At 42.1% G+C, this 17,359-nt stretch overlaps 2 pseudogenes; both read left to right on the top strand.

The window, feature by feature from the left end:
* The first annotated feature begins 1,341 nt into the window (after positions 1-1,341).
* On the top strand, positions 1,342-6,963 carry LOC124029309 (annotated as a pseudogene).
* A 4,422-nt stretch (positions 6,964-11,385) lies between these two features.
* LOC124029310 lies at positions 11,386-16,773 on the top strand (annotated as a pseudogene).
* The last annotated feature ends 586 nt before the right edge of the window (positions 16,774-17,359 follow it).

Genomic DNA, 17,359 nt, shown 5'->3' with positions numbered 1-17,359 from the left:
ACTATATAACTACAGACTATATGACTACAGACTATATAACTACAGACTATATAACTACAGACTATATAACTACAGACTATATAACTACAGACTATATAACTACAGACTATATAACTACAGACTATATAACTACAGACTATATGACTACAGACTATATGACTACAGACTATATGGACTATATAACTACAGACTATATAACTACAGACTATATAACTACAGACTATATAACTACAGACTATATAACTACAGACTATATAACTACAGACTATATAACTACAGACTATATAACTACAGACTATATAACTACAGACTATATAACTACAGACTATATGACTACAGACTATATGGACTATATAACTACAGACTATATAACTACAGACTATATAACTACAGACTATATGACTACAGACTATATAACTACAGACTATATAACTACAGACTATATAACTACAGACTATATAACTACAGACTATATAACTACAGACTATATAACTACAGACTATATAACTACAGACTATATAACTACAGACTATATAACTACAGACTATATAACTACAGACTATATGACTACAGACTATATAACTACAGACTATATAACTACAGACTATATAACTACAGACTATATAACTACAGACTATATAACTACAGACTATATAACTACAGACTATATAACTACAGACTATATAACTACAGACTATATGACACTACAGACTATATGGACTATATAACTACAGACTATATAACTACAGACTATATAACTACAGACTATATGACTACAGACTATATAACTACAGACTATATAACTACAGACTATATAACTACAGACTAGATAACTACAGACTATATAACTACAGACTATATAACTACAGACTATATAACTACAGACTATATAACTACAGACTATATAACTACAGACTATGACTACAGACTATATAACTACAGACTATATAACTACAGACTATATAACTACAGACTATATGGACTATATAACTACAGACTATATAACTACAGACTATATAACTACAGACTATATAACTACAGACTATATAACTACAGACTATATAACTACAGACTATATCTTCAGACTGCAGAAAAATCACCATAGCGGTATTGTTGGTGTGTCTTGATCCATGAGACTAAATGGAGAGGGTGTCTGACTCCAGGGTAATCAGACCATCCTAACCAATAACACGTTGTATTGTTGGTGTGTCTTGGTCCATGAGACTAAATGGAGAGGGTGTCTGACTCCAGGGTAATCAGACCATCCTAACCAATAACACGATGTATTGTTGGTGTGTCTTGGTCCATGAGACTAAATGGAGAGGGTGTCTGACTCCAGGGTAATCAGACCATCCTAACCAATAACACGTTGTATTGTTGGTGTGTCTTGGTCCATGAGACTAAATGGAGAGGGTGTCTGACAGGGTAATCAGACCATCCTAACCCAGTGAGCTGATAACAGCTCTAGTGAATGTGTTGTGTCCCAATGCTGGTAGAGTCCAGGACGTGGTGCTCGACCCCAAGCTGGGTTATGACAGGACTACTATAATATGTTAATGTTGATCACGAGCCTCACGCTATCTGCGTTGGAAGTTCTCCGTGCAGAAAACAGCGTGCTACTGAAGATACACATTCTAGATGCAATTTGAGGTATTTATGATCGTGATGGAGTCGGAGGTGGGAAACACCTAAGCCTTGGATCCTACAGGAAATATGTGTGTGATTTGAGAAAACATTCAAATATTAGCGAAATAATTTTTGACCGAGGATTTGTAATCATTCATGTCACTGACTTATATATATATATATGCCATTTAGCAGACGCTTTTATCCAAAGCGACTTACAGTCATGTGTGCATACATTCTATGTATGGGTGGTCCCGGGGATCGAACCCACTACACTGGCGTTACAAGCGCCATGCTCTACCAATTGAGCTACAGACTTGACCAAACTATACACACTCACCTCTACAGAGAAAAAAAATCCCCAAATAAAACCCAAATTGAATCCATTTCCTCCCAAATCAAACCATGTCCGTTTTTTTCCTCAGAATGGACCAATCAAAACCACACGTAGATGTGTTCCACTACAGGAACAAGGAACAGTCGTCCGACCTCCTACTGCAGCTGAACCGTCTGAGGCAGACCAGGATCCTTACCGACGTGCTCCTCTGTTCAGATAACACAGAGATCCCCTGCCACCGTAACATCCTGGCCTCCAGCAGTCCTTACTTCACGGCCATGTTCTGTCACCACTTCAGAGAGACCAACCAGGAGAAGGTGGATCTGAAGGTAGAGGCTTGTTTCACTTTTTTTTTTAAATAAGCAAAATGTTTTTTTTTTTGTAAAACTAGACTAGTGTCCTGCCTCACTCTACTGAAACAGGAGAAGGCTTTTATATAAAGTGCTGTGTGGTTTCTGCCTGTCAACGAAAGGCGCTGTACAAATCAAATATAATCTTTCTCCCTATTATTATTAGTATTATTATTATTATTATTATTATTATTACTGTTATTATTGTTATTATCATTATTATTATTATTATTATTATTATTATTATTATTATTATTGTTATTATTATTATTATTATTATTATTATTATTATTATTATTATTATTATTGTTATTATTATTATTATTATTATTATTATTATTATTATTATTATTATTATTATTATTATTATTGTTGTTATTATTATTATTATTATTATTATTATTATTATTATTATTATTATTATTGTTATTATTATTATTATTATTATTATTATTATTATTATTATTATTGTTATTATTATTATTATTATTATTATTTCTGTTATTATTATTATTATTATTACTATTATTATTATTATTATTGTTATTATTATTATTGTTATTATTATTATTACTGTTATTATTATTACTGTTATTATTATTATTATTATTATTGTTATTATTATTGTTGTTGTTATTATTATTATTATGGTTATTATTATTGTTATTATTATTATTATTATTATTATGGTTTTATTATTACTGTTATTATTACTATTATTATTATTGTTATTATTATTATTATTGTCATTGTTGTTATTATTATTATTATTGTTATTATTATTATTATTGTTGTTATTATTGTTGGTAACTTCTATTCTTATTGTTGTTGCTATTATTGTTATTATTAGTATTATTGTCATTGTTATTATTATTATTGTTATTGTTATTATTATTATTATTATTATTAGTGTTATTATTGTTATTGTTATTATTATTGTTATTGTTATTATTATTATTATTGTTGTTATTATTGTTGTTATTCTTATTCTTATTGTTGTTGCTGTATTGTTATTATTAGTATTATTGTCATTGTTATTATTATTATTGTTATTGTTATTATTATTATTATTATTATTAATTATTATTGTTATTGTTGTTATTATTATTGTTTATTGTGTTATTATGGTTGTTGTTATTATTATTGTTGTTATTATTACTATTATTATGGTTATTGCTATCGTTATTATTGTTGTTATTATTATTATTATTGTTATTATTGTTGTTATTATTACTATTATTATGGTTATTGTTGAAGGGGATCACCTCCAGCATCCTGAAGTGACATAAATCGACTACGTCTACACAGGGGTCATCACCATCACCATGGAGATAGTACGCCTTATGCAGGCTTCCCTCCATGCTCCAGTACCAGGCTGTTCGAGGCCTGCTCCTTTCCTGCAGGTGACCACAGACAAATTAGCTTCCTGTGGCTTTTAAAACTCTGGCACTTTCACATTGATGTTGAAACTTTAATAGGATTAATCATGTGTTTTGTCCCTGGGGAAAGACATTTACATTTTTTTTACATGTAATATATTTTCAGGAGCAGCTGAGCCCGACAACTGCCTCAGCATGAAGCGACTGGCAGAGATATTACACTGCAACAGCCTGAAGGAGAAGGTCAGTAGAATTGATTTAGTTTTAAGTATGTATTGTTGGTTCACTTGGCAGCCTAGGGCCCTGGTGTGTTAGTTCACTTGGCAGCCTAGGAGCCCTGGTGTAGTTAGTTCACTTGGCAGCCTAGGAGCCCTGGTGTAGTTAGTTGACCTGGCAGCCTAGGAACCCTGGTGTAGTTAGTTGACCTGGCAGCCTAGGGACCCTGGTGTAGTTAGATTCACTTGACAGCCTAGGGGGCCCTGGTATAGTTAGTTCACTTGACAGCCTGGGGGCCCTGGTGTATTTAGTTCACTTGACAGCCTAGGGGCCCTGGTGCAGTTAGTTCACTTGGCAGCCACAGGGGCCCTGGTGTAGTTAGTTCACTTGACAGCCTAGGGGCCCTGGTATAGTTAGTTCACTTTTGGCAGCTAGCCCTGGTTAAAAAAGTAGTGTACTAAAAGGAATTAGGAAAAGGGTACTATTTTCGGACTCAGCCCATGTACGTCAATGGCATTCATTCATTCATTGACTGATTCCAGGCCAGGAGATGGCAGTACAGAGCTTCTCTGACGTCTCCACCTCTGAGGACCTGTGAGCCTCTCTCCTTACACAGAGCTGATGGGTTACCTGGAGGATGACTGGCTCTGTGCTGAGGAGGAGCAGGTAGGTAATACTAAAAATAAATACCCAATCAAACAACAACGGCCACTAAAAGCAGCAACGCATCATCAACAAAGTTAAAACTATCAATGGATGTTTAGAACTAGCGTTGAAATTAAAACAGCTTTTTTTTTTTTTTAAACAGGTGTTCGAGACGTTACTGGCGTGGATCCACCACGACCCGTTCTCCCGGCGCGGCGCCATCTCCGACCTCTTCAGGAAGGTGCGTCTGCGCTACATCCACCCCACCTACCTGTTCCAATTCATCGCCAGCGACCCCCTCGTCCAGTCCTCCCACCCTGTGCACCGGTGTCATCGAGTCCGTCCGACGCCTCATGTTCTCCATCACTACTAAGTGTGGGTCGGACCTCAAGCCCCTGTGGGTGACCCCGCGGCGTTTCACCCTGCCGGGAGACCCTGGTTCTCGTTGGCGGCCGCAGGAACAACGAACAGGCACGTCCAGCGAGAAGCACTGCTGTTCGGCGAGAGGACTCAGCGCTGGCAGTGGCTGGCCAAGCTGCCCTTGCGACTCTATAAGGGCCTCCTACGTCTGTATCCACAGTATCCCTGTATGTCCTGGGAGGCCTCACCATGACACCAAGCACAGAGTGGTCAGCACCACTGTCTATACGTTGTCTCTAAAGACCAACCAGTGGAGGACAACTGAGCCCATGATCCAGCCTCGCTTCGCCCACCAGTCGGTCTCCCTACCTGCACTTTATCTTCGTCCTGGGGGGCCTGGGGCCGGAAGCAGGTGTGCGAGCACGGTGCAAGGTACAATAGTATGTTCAACCAATGGGAGGCTATGGTTTCCCATGCCGACGGCTGTGCTACACCCGGCGGTTGCCGCTGCGATCAAAGAATCTACATGTTCGGGAGGGGAGAAGGCGTGCAGAACCCTGTCAGGATGATACAGGTAGGCAGAATGTCGCTTCTGTTGAGTTGGCTGTTGTGTGGTGAACTTGAAGACTTGAAGTCTCGGGGTGTTTTGAGTACTGAAGACTTGAAGTCTCGGGTGTTGAATTACTGAAGACTTGAGTGGCGGGTGTTTATTACTGAAGACTTGAAGTCTCGGGTGTTTATTACTGAAGATTTGAAGTCTTGGGTTGCTGTTAATCCTTGAAACTTTTTTGGGGGACAAATCTGCACGGAAACACTAAACTCTTCTAAACCCATCCTCTTTCTCCAGGTGTATCACATTGGCAGGAATATGTGGTCTATGATGGGGCCCAGGACAGTGAAACGTTTCTGCACCAGCAGCGGTCCTTGATGACAAGATCTACATTATGGGAGGTAGGTGAGACTGGGTCTGTGGCTTTAGTCAGGGGGAAAAGGACAATCTAATGTTTCAATTAAATACAACTTTATTTGGTCTACTTAGGACTTTGAGATCTTGATATCTCTTCTGTCTTTTGTCAAGACAACTTTATCAGCAGCTCTGTCCCTAACTGTCCCTAACTGTCCCCCTAACTGTCCCCTAACTTTGTCCCCCTTAACTGTCCCATAACTGTCCCCCTAGCTGTCCCCTAACTGTCCCTAACTGTCCCCCCTAACTGTCCCCTAACTGTCCCTAATTTGTCCCCCTAACTGTCCCCTATCTGTCTCCCTAACTGTCCCTAACTGTCCCTAACTGTACCCTAACTGTCCCCTAACTGTCCCCTAACTGTCCCCTAACTGTCCCCCTAACTGTCCCTAACTGTCCCTAACTGTCCCCTCCCTAACTGTCCCTAACTGTACCCTAACTGTCCCTAACTGTCCCCCCTAATGTCCTTTTTTACAGGCTACACCAGAAGAATGATCGCGTACGACACCAAAGCCAAATCCGCTTTACGAGGTGTGAGAACCTGAAGCAGAGGAGGATGCATCACGCCGTCGCGGTGCTCGGCGACAACTGTACGTGACCGAGGACGCTTCATCAACGGACACGGCGTCATAGAGGACTCCGACAGCTTGGGAGTGCTACGACCAAGACTGACGCGTGGGCGGCGAAGGGGCGTTGCCGTACAAGCTGTTTGACCACGGTTCTCTGTCCCTGGTGTGTGTCTCCAACAAATCCAAGCCTCCCTGAGTGTGTATTGTGGATGTGTGTGCCCCCCCCCCTTCAGATGATACACTGCCCGACCAAGCAAAAAAAGACATTAACTGCTCATAGCGTGGAACTGAGAAAAATACCTTTAATTTACCTTGGTGTCACAGTATCTTCATGCAGTTACTGGCTAACATGACCCCCCATTGTCTCCTGAACACAATACAACCGAGGCAGGATACTTGTCCACATGATTAAGAATGTATTTAATGAAGCAAAACATGACATTAACTAATTTTGGACCAAATGAGCAGTTATTGCCTTTTTGCATGGTAGGGCAATACTGTCTATGCATATGTTGCTGCTCGGATGTGATAGCTGACCGACACAGATGTTGCAAAGAACATCTCTGATGTCATTTCCTGTCCCATAAAATTCCCTCCAATGGGTGACACTTTCTCCAGCAGCGAATCTTAAATCAAATGAGATATTTTTATGTTTTATCGATTTTATCGTGTGGAACTGAAGCCCTGGGCAGTTAATTGTTGTGTGGAACTGAAGCCCTGGGCAGTTAATTGTTGTGGAACTGAAGCCCTGGGCAGTTAATTGTTATGTGGAACTGAAGCCCTGGGCAGTTAATTGTTGTGTGGAACTGAAGCCCTGGGCAGTTAATTGTTATGTGGAACTGAAGCCCGGGCAGTTAATTGTTGTGTGGAACTGAAGCCCTGGGAAGTTAATTGTTGTGTGGAACTGAAGCCCTGGGCAGTTAATTGTTGTGTGGAACTGAAGCCCTGGGCAGTTAATTGTTGTGTGGAACTGAAGCCTGGGCAGTTAATTGTTGTGTGGAACTGAAGCCCTGGGCAGTTAATTGTTGTGTGGAACTGAAGCCCTGGGCAGTTAATTGTTGTGTGGAACTGAAGCCCTGGGCAGTTAATTGTTGTGTGGAACTGAAGCCCTGGGCAGTTAATTGTTGTGTGGAATTGAAGCCCTGGGAAGTTAATTGTTGTGTGGAACTGAAGCCCTGGGAAGTTAATTGTTATGTGGAACTGAAGCCCTGGGAAGTTAATTGTTATGTGGAACTGAAGGCTATGGGTGTATACAAGTCCTGTAGACTATATGAAGACGACACTACATGATGACCAACTGTTTAGTCACCAGTCCAAACACACGTTACCAACAGACCGGATGGCGTTACTACCCACTGGGGAAAAAATGGTTGCAACAGTGTTGTTTCTACGTCATTTCAACCCCAAAAGAAATTCAACCTTGATAACGTTGAATCAATGTAGAAAACTGGTTCTGTTTTCACACAACTTATTAGCATAAATCCAACGATATGGTGAAATGTTTTGTTGATTTCACGTTGATTTCACGTTGATTTCACGTCAGTTTAACATCTGAAACCAAATCAAAACTAGGCGTTTGAACTGATGTCTGTCCCCAGTGGGTAGGGTCCAGAGTTTTCTCTGGGCACATCTTCGAGGTAAAACTCCAGTCACTACTCATCACTGCACAATTAACAAACCCTACGGTAGGCCAAACATGATGTGAGACAGTCGTCTCTGGTAACAGACTGTAGCTAGCCAGCGCACGCAAGATTTGGTTCTGGGTTCCGAGACTAATGAGGCAGCAAGGGCGTTCCCTGTGTTATACTGAGCATCATCACAAACCCAGGGTCGTGTGCCAACATGATTCAGTGACTGTTGTTTGAGAACACTGTATACTGAGTGTACAAAACATTAGGAACACTTTATACTGAGCGTACAAAATATTAGGAACACTTTTATACTGAGCGTACAAAACATTAGGAACACTTTATACTGAGCGTGCAAAACATTAGGAACACTTTATACTGAGCGTACAAAACATTAGAACACTTTATACTGAGCGTACAAAACATTAGGAACACTTTATACTGAATGTGCAAAACATTAGGAACACTTTATACTGAGTGTGCAAAACATTAGGAATTCTTTATACTGAGCATTCATAACATTAGGAACACTATGATGAGCGTACAAAACATTAAGAGTTTCGTCAGACCATGGATTCTACAAGGTGTAGAAAGCATTCCACAGGGCTGCTGGCCCATGTTGACTCCACTGCTTCCTACAGTTGTGTCAAGTTGTCTGGATGTCCTTTGGGTGGTGGACCATTCTTGATACACACGGAAACTGTTGAGCGTGAAAACCCAGCAGCTTTGCAGTTCTTGACACAAACTAGTGCGTCTGGCATCTACTACCAAACCTCGCTCTTAAATCTTCTCTCTTGCCCGTTCACCCTCTGAATGGCACAGATACACAATTCATGTCTCAATTGTCTCAAGACTTAAATCCTTCTTTACCCTGTCTCCTCCCTTCATCTACACTGATTGAAGTGGATTTAACAGGTGACATCAATAAGGGATCATATCTTTCACCTGGATTCACCTGGTCAGTCTATGTTTACGGAAAGAGCAGGTGTTCTTAATGTTTTGTTCGCTCAGTGTGTATTTATAAATAGCGTTCCCCTGAGGCTACGTGGATGGAACTAGTCATATTTCAGTGAGAGTTTTTAACCAAGTCAACGGACATGAGATTTAACAATACCATATGCACATTGTAAGAATGCCGTCATAGTTATATTTGAAGAGTGAGAGGGTTCAGTCTGTTTTATGCGTTTCTTCTTCGTTTCTTCCACACTGTGTGTGGTGACATCGTACAAATGGTTTGCCGACAGATCTATCGCCTCATATAAGTATTTTTTTTAAAATTTGGAGTGATATTAATTTTCGTGTTTGTTTTTGTAATGTTGTTTATGAATAAAAATAAATAATAAAATGTTATCACAATGACTGTGACAGTCAATTTAGTTTAAAATTCTTCGTACTCCTCTCTGTATAAAGAGGTTTCAGTCTCACTGTGAGGTCTCAGTCTCACTGTCAGGTCTCAGTCTCACTGTGAGGTCTCAGTCCCACTGTGAGGTCTCAGTCCCACTGTGAGGTCTCAGTCTCAATGTGAGGTCTCAGTCTCAATGTGAGGTCTCAGTCTCACTGTGAGGTTTCAGTCTCACTGTGAGGTCTCAGTCTCAATGTGAGGTCTCAGTCTCACTGTGAGGTCTCAGTCTCACTGTGAGGTCTCAGTCTCACTGTGAGGTCTCAGTCTCACTGTGAGGTCTCAGTCCCACTGTGAGGTCTCAGTCCCTCTGTGAGGTCTCAGTCTCAATGTGAGGTCTCAGTCTCAATGTGAGGTCTCAGTCTCACTGTGAGGTTTCAGTCTCACTGTGAGGTCTCAGTCTCAATGTGAGGTCTCAGTCTCACTGTGAGGTCTCAGTCTCACTGTGAGGTCTCAGTCTCAATGTTAGGTCTCAGCCTCACTGTGAGGTCTCAGCCTCACTGTGAGGTTTCAATCCCACTGTGAGGTCTCAGTCTCACTGTCAGGTCTCAGTCTCACTGTGAGGTCTCAGTCACACTGTGAGGACCAGCGCGGCCAGTGAGACCAGCTGAACTGGGGTCATAGACTTTCATTGAGAGATAGATGGGCTGCTCAGATTCCATCTGTTCTCTAGACACGAAGAAGCATCTCTTACGACAGAGGAGGAGAGGACAGCATATAGTATTTCCGATTTCAACATTTAAATAAACATCCCAATAAATCCCTTACAGTACATCACACTCCATCTCATGTTCCACAACACATAGCATTTCATATCCCCTGTAATACGACACCGTACTCTCGCTTCATTGATTCATTATTAATCGAAACATCATGACCCCGTCTCTGCCAACACTCCTTTCTGAGCCACTTCATTGTCTCTATGCTGAGTAAATGACAGTCTCGTGACAGCCCAACGTCTATGCTGAGTAAATGACAGTCTCGTGACAGCCCAACGTCTATGCTGAGTAAATGACAGTCTCGTGACAGCCCAACCGTCTATGCTGAGTAAATGACAGTCTCGTGACAGCCCAACCGTCTATGCTGAGTAAATGTCAGTCTCGTAACAGCCCAACCGTCTATGCTGAGTAAATGACAGTCTCGTGACAGCCCAACCTTCTATGCTGAGTAAATGACAGTCTCGTGACAGCCCAACCATCTGTGCTGAGTGAAGGTCAGTCTCGTGACAGCCCAACGGCTATGCTGAGTAAATGACAGTCTCATGACAGCCCAACGTCTATGCTGAGTAAATGACATTCTCGTGACAGCCCAACCGTCTATGCTGAGTAAATGACAGTCTCGTGACAGCCCAACCGTCTATGCCGAGTAAATGACAGTCTCGTGACAGCCCAATCGTCTATGCCGAGTAAATGACAGTCTCGTGACAGCCCAACCGTCTATGCCGAGTAAATGACAGTCTCGTGACAGCCCAACCGTCTATGCTGAGTAAATGACAGTCTCGTGACAGCCCAACCGTCTATGCTGAGTAAATGACAGTCTCGTGACAGCCCAACCGTCTATGCTGAGTAAATGACAGTCTCGTGACAGCCCAACGTCTATGCTGAGTAAATGACAGTCTCGTGACAGCCCAACCGTCTATGCTGAGTCAATGACAGTCTCGTGACAGCCCAACCGTCTATGCTGTGTAAATGACAGTCTCGTGACAGCCCAACCGTCTATGCTGAGTAAATGACAGTCTCGTGACAGCCCAACCGTCTATGCCGAGTAAATGACAGTCTCGTGACAGCCCAACCGTCTATGCTGAGTAAATGACAGTCTCGTGACAGCCCAACCGTCTATGCCGAGTAAATGACAGTCTCGTGACAGCCCAACCGTCTATGCTGAGTAAATGACAGTCTCGTGACAGCCCAACGTCATGACTGGCGGTATAAGGTGAATGTTAATCAACCCCCCCATTCATGTATAGTACATACGCAGCAGGTAGTAGTTATTATCGGATCTCAACTGACATTTCTTTGAAAACCAGATTGTTCCGTGCCAACCGGTAAAGGGTGAGGGGTGAGGGGATAGACGAGTGAAGGATGGAGGGATGGAGGGGTGAGAGGGGGGCAGGAGGGGTGCTGGAAAGTCTAGATGATCTGGGGTTATTTTAGTAAACAAACAGGAGAGGAGGAAACATTACACCACGTGAGTCGTGTGGACTGCCGGCTGCTACACTGGCTCCATGACAGGCAGATGTGACAGCCTGGAGCCCACAGGGAGGAACAGTTTCACAAGACCACCTGAGAGATGATGAAACTGATTCAACTGAAGAGGACAGCAACAGGTGGAGAGGAGAGAGAGAGAGACGGGAGGGTCAGGTGCTGTCTGTCTGCCACAACACAAACACAGACAGAGAGAGAGAGAGAGAGAGAGAGAGAGAGAGAGAGAGAGAGAGAGAGAGAGAGAGAGAGAGAGAGAGACGGGAGGGTCAGGTGCTGTCTGACAGCCAACATAAACACTGACAGAGAGAGAGGGAGGAGAGCAAGAGAGGGACAAAAGGTGCAGAGAGACAGCCACAACATAAACACTGACAGAGAGAGAGAGGAGAGAGAGAGAGAGAGAGAGAGAAGAGAGAGAGACAGAGAGAGAGAGAGAGAGAGAGAGAGAGAGAGAGAGAGAGAGAGAGAGAGCAGCAGAGAGAGAGAGAGAGAGAGAGAGAGAGAGAGAGAGAGAGAGAGACAGAGAGAGAGAGAGAGAGAGAGAGAGAGAGAGAGAGAGAGAGAGAGCAGAGAGCAGAGAGAGAGAGAGAGAGAGAGAGAGAGAGAGAGAGAGAGAGAGAGAGAGAGCAGAGAGTCAGAGAGAGAGAGAGAGAGAGAGAGAGAGAGAGAGAGAGTCAGGTGCATAACACAAACAGAGAGAGAGAGAGAGAGAGAGAGAGAGAGAGAGAGAGAGAGAGAGAGAGAGAGAGAGAGAGAGAGAGAGAGAGAGAGAGAGAGAGAGAGAGAGAGAGGAGAGAGAGTCAGAGTGACAGAGAGAAAGAGAGAGAGAGAGAGAGAGAGAGAGAGAGAGAGAGAGAGAGAGACAGAGAAAGAGAAGAGAGAGAGAGAGAGAGAGAGAGAGAGAGAGAGAGAGAGAGAGAGAGAGAGAGAGAAAGAAAGAGAGAGACAAGAGAGAGACAAGAGAAAGAGAGAGAGAGAGAGAGAGAGAGAGAGAGAGAGAGAGAGAGAGAAAGAAAGAAAGAAAGAAAGAGAGAGACAAATAGAGAAAGAGAGAGAGAGAGAGAGAGAGAGAGAGAGAGAGAGAGAGAGAGAGAGAGAGAGAGAGACAAATAGAGACAGAGAGAGAGAGAGAGAGAGAGGGAGAGAGGGAGAGAGAGAGAGAGAGAGAGAGAGAGAGAGAGAGAGAGAGAGAGAGGAATCAGACAGTTCTGTTCATCAGTGTTTGATAATTGTTTTAACCAATCAGGATACATATGCTTTTGTTTAGGTATGGGTGGCCCCTGGGAATCCAACCCACTATCCTGACATTGCAAGAGCCATGCTCTACTAACTGACCTGCTTTACCAACCAATAATATATACATGTTGTATTATTCTATGTTGATTGGCCGTTTGGATGTGTCTGGTCCCGCCACACCAGTCTGGTGTTTCTGTAATGTTGTCCTGTTCCAGCCAGGGAAATACCATCCACACGGACCTCTAGGAAAGCCCCTGCTCTGGTTGCATCTGGTGCCGGGCCTAACTTTGAAGGGGGGAAGGGGGGAGGGGGGTATTTTGGGAGAAGAACAACTGTCACGTTGCTCAACGTTACAAAGAAACAGAACATTATGAATGTATAGTTAGCGTTTCAGAGCGTGCATCTCGACTGGAAGTGTGCATTTGTGTGTGCACAAAATATAATATCACATCACATCATATCACATCATATCACATCACATCACATAACACATCATATCACATCATCATCACAACATAATATCACATCACATCACATCATATCACATCACATCACATCACATCACATCACATCACATCACATCATATCATATCACATCATATCACATCATATCATATCATATCAACATCACATCATATCATATCAAAACACAACACATCATATCACATCATATCACATCATATCACATCATATCACATCATATCATATCACATCATATCACATCATATCACATCACATCACATCATCACATCATCATATCACATCCACATCACATCACATCATATCATATCATAAAACATAATATCACATCATATCAAAACACAACACATCATAACACATCACATCATATGCAGTCTCATCTGGTCATTGACCAGATACTCCAAGGCCATTGGCTCAACCATTGGATACCCAAGGCCATTGGCTCAACCATTGGATACTCCAAGGCCATTGGCTCAACCATTGGCTACTCCAAGGCCATTGGCTCAACCATTGGCTACTCCAAGGCCATTGGCTCAACCATTGGATACTCCAAGGCCATTGGCTCAACCATTGGATACTCCAAGGCCATTGGCTCAACCATTGGCTACTCCAAGGCCATTGATCAAACATTGGATACTCCAAGGCCATTGGCTCAACCATTGGCTACTCCAAGGCCATTGGCTCAACCATTGGATACTCCAAGGCCATTGGCTCAACCATTGGCTACTCCAAGGCCATTGACTCAACCATTGAATACTTTCCGGCCATTGGCTCAACCATTGGATACTCCAAGGCCATTGGCTCAACCATTGGATACCCAAGGCCATTGGCTCAACCATTGGATACTCCAAGGCCATTGGCTCAACCATTGGATATTCCAAGGTCATTGGCTCAACCATTGGCTACTCCAAGGCCATTGGCTCAACCATTGGATACTCCAAGGTCATTGGCTAAACTTTTACCCCAAGGCCATTGGCTCAACCATTGGCTACTCCAAGGCCATTGGCTAAACTTACCCCAAGGCAAACTACTAGCCCACAGAGCTACAAGGGAAACCTCCAGCCTAATACATTTATCTGACTTGGTGAAAATCGATGCACATAACTTGCTTACCACTTTCCAAGTGGTTTCGTCCTTCAGACTTCATGAAACGATGACCTCTTCCTAAATATTTGGTGGAATTATTAATTTGGTGTATTTTTCCTAGAGGGCGGCTCAATTTACCCCCCCTTATACATCTTGTCCCCCAATGTAACCCTGCACTCTAGCAGAATCCTGAGAAGAGACTTCATTTTTAACTTCCAGGGTGAGTCAGGGGGAATTTTTACAGAAACGGATAAGATTATTTTATCTACGTTATCAGAAAAGGCTTGTAGTGTCTAAGGTCAAATGAAAAAGCTCTGATTCAGCAGTATAAAATGATTAATGTATCTTCCAGCACAGGACATTTGCCCCTAAACCCCCACTGTGGGTGACAGTATTCCTTCCTGGGTCGTTTTGCAATAGAGAAGAAGATAAACAAAGCCACGTGTTGCCGCACAGTTTCCAAAAGGGGAGGAGCTCCAAGTGTTGACTTTCCGGATTGTTCACAGGAGAATAAAAAGGGCCGCTGCGCAGTCACAATACTAGACAACACATCAGACACTTTATTGAAGACCAGACGGGAGACAAAAACAAACCTGTATCTTACAACATTTAACGTTCTTCAACATAAAGTCAGAACTATCATTTTCTTTCGGCGTTGTTGATTTTGAAAACGGTCGAGAATGCCTTTTCTAGGACAGGATTGGCGGTCCCCGGGTCAGAGCTGGGTTAAAACTGAAGAAGGATGGAAAAACTATTCTTTAGACGAAAACAGCAATGACTCAGACGTGAGGTCAGTATCGGAAACTGAATGTATGTTTTGTTGTTGTGTTTGTGCTTCCTGATACATTTAGTCTTGAGCAGCATCGACACCAGTTAGTGACATCGAGAACAACTGAAGTGCGCCATCAAGTTATCCAAGGAATTTTCCCATGAAATGCTCTGAGAGCGATAGAGAGAGACACTTTATTTATTATCTAGTTAACATATGTTTCCCATACCAATAAAGCCCCTTGAATTGAGAGATTGCGGCAGGGGGGACAGAGAAGGATAAAAAATATATACATATTGACAATTTGATATCCAGTCTACCTCTAAAATAAGTGATTAAATAGATATGTGATAGAAACCTAATGTGACGTTATTCACAATACGCTATTCGCTCTTGCTGTTAACTACGGCTAAGCAGGAGACGTTATTGTGTTACTGTGTGTTTTGAGCCTGTGTTCCTACTCGTTAATCATTGTGCTATAAATAACTACTGTGCAAGTGATGGGATTAGACGAATTGGAATTACAGTGGATCCTGACTCCAGGCAGTTTGAAGACAACTATATGCCTACCTGTTTGGAAAAACATAGTATCATCTCAAATGAGCCATTTTTAAAAACATTTCATACAATGATAAAACTCAAATTTAGTTTTTTGTACACCAGATGTGTAACTGGGTATGGTCAGTCTTCCAGCTATTGCTAACAGGATGTATGGTCTGTCTTCCAGCTATTGCTAACATGATGTATGGTCTGTCTTCCAGCTATTGCTAACAGGATGTATGGTCTGTCTTCCAGCTATTGCTAACAGGATGTATGGTCTGTCTTCCAGCTATTGCTAACAGGATGTATGGTCTGTCATCCAGCTATGGCTAACAGGATGTATGGTCTGTCATCCCAACTATGGCTAACAGGATGTATGGTCTGTCTTCCAGCTATGGCTAACAGGATGTATGGTCTGTCTTCCAGCTGTTGCTAACAGGGATGTATGGTCTGTCTTCCAGCTATTGTAAAACAGAGGGACGAATGCTTCCAGGAGAATCTGCGGCTGTCTGTTACATACGGCATGGCAGCTAAGAAGAGAAGGAAAGACTTCATGAACAACAACGCAAAGATTCCCTGTAAAGTTTAACCTACAGTATTACAGTACCGGCCACGACATCATAAAGACATTTTACACAGGAAATGGTCATCTCCACGGTGATGCTCCAGTCTTAAAAAAATAATAATAATGTCCTCAATAACACACTCTCCTTTTTCCTACAGATTTCCACAAAAGAGAAATGGATTTACGTTCACAAAGGAAGCACTAAAGAGGTAAGGAAGGAAGGAAAGGAAGGAAGGACTGTCTCTTTATTAACATAAACAGTTACAGTATACCCTGTTGCCCGTGAACCAGACACTAATACCCGATCGTCCTAATTATCCCAGCGTCATGGTTACTGCACTCTGGGAGAAGCGTTCAACCGGCTGGACTTCTGCAGCGCCATCAAGGACAACCGGAGTGTTCAACTATGTCGTACGGGTGGGTTGACTTCTCACTTCTACTTCTGTGTTAGATCATGATGAGAGGGATTCCATCTGAGGATTCCCATGAGATTGGAAATAAACTTTATTGTCCATCTGAGGATTCCCATGAGATTGGAAATATAACTTTATTGTCCATCTGAGGATTCCCATGAGATTGGAAATATAACTTTATTGTCCATCTGAGGATTCCCATGAGATTGGAAATATAACTTTATTGTCCATCTGAGGATTCCCATGAGATTGGAAATATAACTTTATTGTCCATCTGAGGATTCCCATGAGATTGGAAATAGTCCATCTGAATTCATAAATTGGAAATATAACTTTATTGTCCATCTGAGGATTCCCATGAGATTGGAAATATAACTTTATTGTCCATCTGAGGATTCCATGAGATTGGAAATATAACTTTATTGTCCATCTGAGGATTCCCATGAAATTGGAAATATAACTTTATTGTCCATCTGAGGATGTGAATTGTCCTTCTCGGCGTCACCTTAGGAAAATGACAAATATGACATTGTGCATTCATACTAATGTATTGTTGAACATTCAAGGGTGTTACCACAGAGAGTAGGAGTTTTAAAGGG

The sequence above is a fragment of the Oncorhynchus gorbuscha genome, unplaced genomic scaffold (assembly GCF_021184085.1).
Source record: "Oncorhynchus gorbuscha isolate QuinsamMale2020 ecotype Even-year unplaced genomic scaffold, OgorEven_v1.0 Un_scaffold_6059, whole genome shotgun sequence".
NCBI lineage: Eukaryota > Metazoa > Chordata > Actinopteri > Salmoniformes > Salmonidae > Oncorhynchus > Oncorhynchus gorbuscha.
This window is presented reverse-complemented; position numbering and strand designations above follow the sequence as displayed.